Source organism: Eumetopias jubatus, unplaced genomic scaffold, assembly GCF_037043125.1.
Source record: "Eumetopias jubatus isolate StellerSeaLion01/CBP00866 unplaced genomic scaffold, mEumJub1_p1.0 scaffold_3, whole genome shotgun sequence".
NCBI classification, from domain to species: Eukaryota; Metazoa; Chordata; class Mammalia; order Carnivora; family Otariidae; genus Eumetopias; species Eumetopias jubatus.
The window spans coordinates 79091215-79097277 of NW_028274809.1; positions in this window are offsets into that span (position 1 = coordinate 79091215).

Here is a 6063-nt window from a genome sequence, read left to right on the forward strand (position 1 = left end):
CCTCCTTACATTCTCCTTTCCTTATAGAAGAGGGAAGAACTCCTGTGACTAATTTCACAATATCATCCTGGGATCAAATTATTCAGAACACCTTCCCCCCCCACCCCAGGAAAGCATCTAGTTATCTATATAACCCACAACCTCCAGTCCATACATAGCCACCCAATATTTTGAGTTGCCTACACTAAAGTTTATCATCCTGGAGGAAAAAAAGTCACTACTGCTCTTTCTGTATGTGGGGTACATGACTGTGGAAATCTGTGCTTTGTATTCATTTTATTGATTGATTTTTAAAGATTTTATTTATTTTAGAGAGAGAGTGGGGAGGGAGGGAGAAGCAGATTCGCCGCTGAGCAGAGAGTCAGATGTGGGCCTCGATTCTAGGACCCTGAGATCATGACCTGAGCAGAAGGCAGATGCTGAACCCACTGAGCCACTGAGCCACCCAGGCACCCCTGTATTCATTTTAAAAATCCCTGTGGGATTTTGTTACAGCACATTTTTCTAAGTGTTTTTGAAATTTTATCTGGAAAACTTAGATAAATGAAAATGACTAGTAATTTTACAGAATCCATTCATTTTTCTAGACATCTCTTTTACAAAAGTCCAGCTTTCAGAAGACAGCTCTGGCAATTGAAAATTCTGATGGGGTCATTTGAGTATGTCCAACATCTCACACAGTAGGTTATGTTTGAAGATAGAAAAAATATAGACAAGAACAACTTCTTTTGTCTTTCTCTATGGTTTCTGCTCCCTTTCATATAGATAGGGGGAAAGAATTCCTTTTACATGAAGTGAAAAAACTTGGTATAAGACCAGAATTTTTAAAACACCTCACACTCTTTAAAGTACAACATCATTATTCAAGTGCCATAAAAGCCAAGGCATGTGCCTCGGCTGTGGTTCAGCTAGGATTGTGACCAGCTTGTGGATTCCACAGACATTAACAATACACTTGAGTACACTCTTCAATAGGTCAGGGACTCTTTCTCCAGAAAGTCATTCGTGCACTTGGCCTTTCCCAAGGAGGGGTGGAAATCCTGAAGGACAGATCCTGGAGATGTCTGTCCACCAAGCCCAAACATATTGTTTAATTCATTAGATTGGCAATAGCTAAATAATTATTGGAAATTCCCATTTCTTCTCACAATGTTTGGTTTAGGATTTCCATGCACACCACTTTAGAAGAAGCTACTATGTTGCCTTTGGATGTTTTAGGTAAATCAAATTCATGCTTGGAGAGGCTGTGGAGTATGAAAAAAAGATATCAATTAAACAATTTTCACTTCTGCTTTTGGCCCTATCTTTCTGTGTGATCTCAGGCAAGTTTCTTAATCCTTCGGAACCTCGTTTTTTCTTATCCACAAAATAACTGCCCTCCTTCAAAGGCTGTCCTGGGGATTGGGTCTTGTCAATGAGGGGTACATGTGTTTTTATAATGTCATTAAATTCTTGACTGAAAGTTATAGATCTCTAATTCAAATGAGCATAACAAAATAAAAACAAAAGCAAAACGCATGGAATTTTTTTGGAAGATATGTGACGTCTCAACAGAAATAGACTAGATTATAGCCATGCCTCAGTAACAACTGTATCCGGGGATTCTAATACTCCTATGTTTACTTTCTTGTGAGACATCTTTATTCTTCTGTTCCTTACCTTTGTTTTTTTTTTGTTGTTGTTGTTGTTGTTTTATTTTTTGCTTTTTGCTTGTCTTGTTTGCAGGGTAGGCAAGAGCTGCTAATAACTCCTAAGCTTGATGGCTTAGCATGGATCAGATGCCTACAAACCAATAGTGAAGCCGGGAGATGGATGTGGTAGATGAGGTGGGGGTGGGAGGAGGAGGTTGTTGGGCAGATAACACTGTAATGCTGTAGTCTGTGGAGGGCCTCAGACCAACTCCTCCAGATGCAGAGGGGAAGGATAGAAAAAATGGTTAGAAGTACTGCCAGATCATTTGAAAGAGAGCGCCAAAGCACTGGTTCTTAGCCCTAGCTGAATGTTTTAAATCACCGGGGGGGAGCTTTTTTAAAAAACCAAAGCAAAGTCCTTTGTCTGTTGTCATCAGAATCACCTGGGGAGCTTCTGAAATTGGTAACCTTTTCAGATCTACTCAGACCTATTCAACCACTCTCTAGCGTGGGGTGGGGGGAGGGGGTGGCGGAACCAGGACTTTTGCAGTTAAATTCCCCAAGGATTCTTTTTTTTTTTGCACATTGAAATTTGAGAATCATTGCTCTACCAAATTGTGATTCTCAGACCAGCAGCTTCAGCTTCACTTGGGAACCAGTTAGTAAAGCAAATTCTCAAGTCCCACCTCAGACATACTGAATCAGAAACTCTAGCAGTTATGCTGAGTGAAATAAGTCAATCAGAGAAAGACATGTATCATATGACCTCACTGATATGAGGAATTCTTAATCTCAGGAAACAAACTGAGGGTTGCTGGAGTGGTGGGGGGTAGGAGGGATAGGGTGGCTGGGTGATAGACATTGGGGAGGGTATGTGCTATGGTGAGCGCTGTGAATTGTGTAAGACTGTTGAATCACAGACCTGTACCTCTGAAACACATAACACATTATATGTTTAAAAAAAAAAAAAAGAGAAGATAGTAGGAAGGGAAAAATGAAGGCGGGGAAATCGGAGGGGGAGACGAACCATGAGAGACTATGGACTCTGAGAAACAAACTGAGGGTTCTAGAGGGGAGGGGGGTGGGGGGATGGGTTAGCCTGGTGATGGGTATTAAAGAGGGCACGTACTGCATGGAGCACTGGGTGTTATATGCAAACAATGAATTATGGAACACTACATCAAAAACTAACGATGTAATGTATGGTGGTTAACAGAACATAATAAAAAAAAAAAAAAGGAAAGAAACTCTAGCACTAGAGCCCAGCAGCCTGCGTTCCAAAGAGCCATCCAAGTGTTTGAAATGCCCACTAAAGTTTGAGAGCTACTGCTCTCAGACGCGTTTGATCTCTCCAGTAATTCATTTCTACAGTATTTTACAAATGTATTGATCCCGGGTTTTGGCATTTAAAATATGTAATTGCTTTTTCTTTAAACTCCAAATATTTGGTTGGAAAATGCAGCGTTGGGGCGCCTGGGTGGCTCAGTCGTCTGACTCTTGATTTTGGCTCAGGTTGTGATCTCAGGGTCATGATATCCACTTTTGCATTGGGCTCCACACTCAGCGTGGAATCTGCTTGAAGATTCTCTCTCTCCCTCTGCACCTCCCATGCTCATGTGTGCCCGTGCTTTCTCTCTCTCGAAAATTTTTTTTTTTAAAATGTAGTGTTGCAAAGGTCACATAAAGGTAAATTATCAACAGCTACAGAGCTGAGATAAAGATAGCTTTTGTCTATCTATTACAGTTTTCTCAACCTCTCTGGAGTGTTTTCTTCCCTTTTGTGAGTCTGGAATTAACTCTATAATGTCAGTTTCATAATTGTCAACATCTTTAATCATAGGCAATACAGCTGTGGCTTGAGAAACTTTATCTTTTAATCTCCCCCGTTCTAAGCCACTGATCCATTCTGAAATATAAGAAAAATAGAATATTTTTATTTTAGAATAAAATACTTTTGAATCATAAAATAACTTTAAATAAACTTAAAAGTTTAGGGGCACCTGGGTGGCTCAGTCGTTAAGCGTCTGCCTTCGGCTTAGGTCATGATCCCAGGGTCCTGGGGTCGAGTCCCGCATCGGGCTCCCTGCTCGGCGGGAAGCCTGCTTCTCCCTCTCCCGCTCCCCCTGCTTGTGTTCCCTCTCTTGCTCTGTCTCTCTCTGTCAAATAAATAAGTAAAATCCTTAAAAAATAAATATATAAATAAATTTAAAAGTTTAGAAAGCTTTTAAAAACAATTTTGAAATACCATTGCAAAACAAGACCATAAAGTGTATGTACTTATTATTGTGTTTCCACATAGGGGCAGGAGACACTTTAGAATTCCACACATGATGATCTACTGAATAAAGTGGTTATAAAGATCCTAACAGCTCTAATGGAAGAGAGCTAGTAAGAGAGTAGTGGAAATACTGAGGAAAAGGTCAATAAATATCTGAAAACACATGTGTTTACACCCTAAACCTACTATCTTTGAAAGTTTTAGAGAATAAACAAGAATACACAAGTACACAGTCCATTAGCCAGTAGGGAAATGATGTCAACGCATGTCAAGTGTACATTCATGGGAGAAGAGGAATGTGAAAGCAAGTAATATCGTAGTACTGTGAAGCAATTTTGGTCTCAGAGATATTGGGGGCTTTTAGGCATTCCAGAACTACAATTTAAGAATGGTAAACTGGGTCAAGGTCATATAGCTAAATTCACATCTGCCACTCTGAGAAACCTGACCAAGCATGAAGTGCCATGGTAATAAAAAAAGGATGTGTGGCCTGTGCCAGAGGAGCAAGCCTAGAGGCATCTGAGGTATATGGGAAAGCTATGTTTTTGGAATATTTAATAAAATATTATGAAGTTCTTGATAAGGAAAAGAGATTAGATATACCTGTCTCAGAAGAAACAGACCTCCTTAGAATCTGTATAATAGGAAAGCTTTAATGATTGAGAAAGGGTATTGTACCCAAGGGAAAATGAGGGAGAAAGAAGAAAAGAATAAGCACAGGGTGATACAGGAAGATCCACAGAAACCTACAAAAGAGAAGTACTCAACAGCCCAAGGTAAATAGGAAGGAGGGAGAGGAAGGGGCAGGGTGGAGAGAGAAAGCACAAAGGAGACCTCAAATCACTAAGGAAATCATCACACATATGAATAAGTCATCATAAACATTGGTGCTATCAAAGACATATAAAACTGAAAAAGTTAAATGACTAAATAGGTCTCTGAAAGAAAAGGAACTCTGTATAACTTTTTATAGAAGTATGTGATGTAAAGAGAAAAAAACATTCGGCTTGGAAACTCAATCTGAGGCCCCTGGGATAGTCAGAGAGGAAAGCCATACAAATGAAAATTTTTGGTCTAAGAACAACCATGTGGGTTTTTTAAAGAAGGTTTGTGAGGTTTGGGTGAGCCAGTGCATGATAATTAGGAATAAGTGAAGGGAAATTGGGTTTATAGAAATGAAAGTCTATCATTCAAGGAATTGGAATGTGGGGGGAAGCTCTTAAGGAATGTGGTGGCCTTCCTCCGCACTCAAGAGTTGATCATAAATTTCATCAGCTTCAGAAAACACATGTCTGGTCATGCCACATCCCAAATACAGGGCTCTCAAGAGCCCTCAACTGCCCAAGCCTACTGTTGGAGTCTTCCATGTTACACCCCTTTCTCACCTGTAGCCTCATTTACGTCTTTCCCCTACCAAACCTGTGAACCATTTGGAAGACATAACAAACATTTGTGTAACAACAGACTGGGCTACAGTTTTTTAATTCAAAGACAATGCAAATCCCATATTATCTATGTGGCAAAATTTTGGTGTATGAATTCCTATATGGTCAAAAAATCAATTTGTCTACACAATAACTAAAACCACAATTATGTCTAGCTATGAATCACTGTAATTGAATTTCTCTGTTACTTGTGTTGGCAAATAATTTCATTTCATAGACTTCTGTATATCTTATAAACCCCATAATATGTAACTTATTGCTTTAACCAAAAAATGATTATTCTAAATTAAAAATGGCATTGTAGGGGCGCCTGGGTGGCTCAGTTGGGCGACTGCATTCAGCTCAGGTCATGATCCCGGAGTCCTGGGATCGAGTCCCACATCAGGCTCCCGGTTCAGTGGGGAGCCTGCTTCTCCCTCTGACCCTCTCCCCTCTCATGCTGTTTCTCTCTCTCAAATAAGTAAATAAATAAATCTTTAAAAAAAATAGCATTGTAGATTTCTGGGGCTCTTTCTTCCTTTCTGAAGGTCAAGGCTTCCATCTAGAATAATTCCCTTTACCCTGAAATTCCTTCAGTATTTCTTGTGGTGCACATGTGCTGGTGACAAATTGCCTCAGATTTTGTTCAACTGAAAATATCTTTGTTTTAATTTCAATTTTGAAGGACGTTTTTGCAAAGTATGGAATTTTAGATTGATGTTTTACCCCC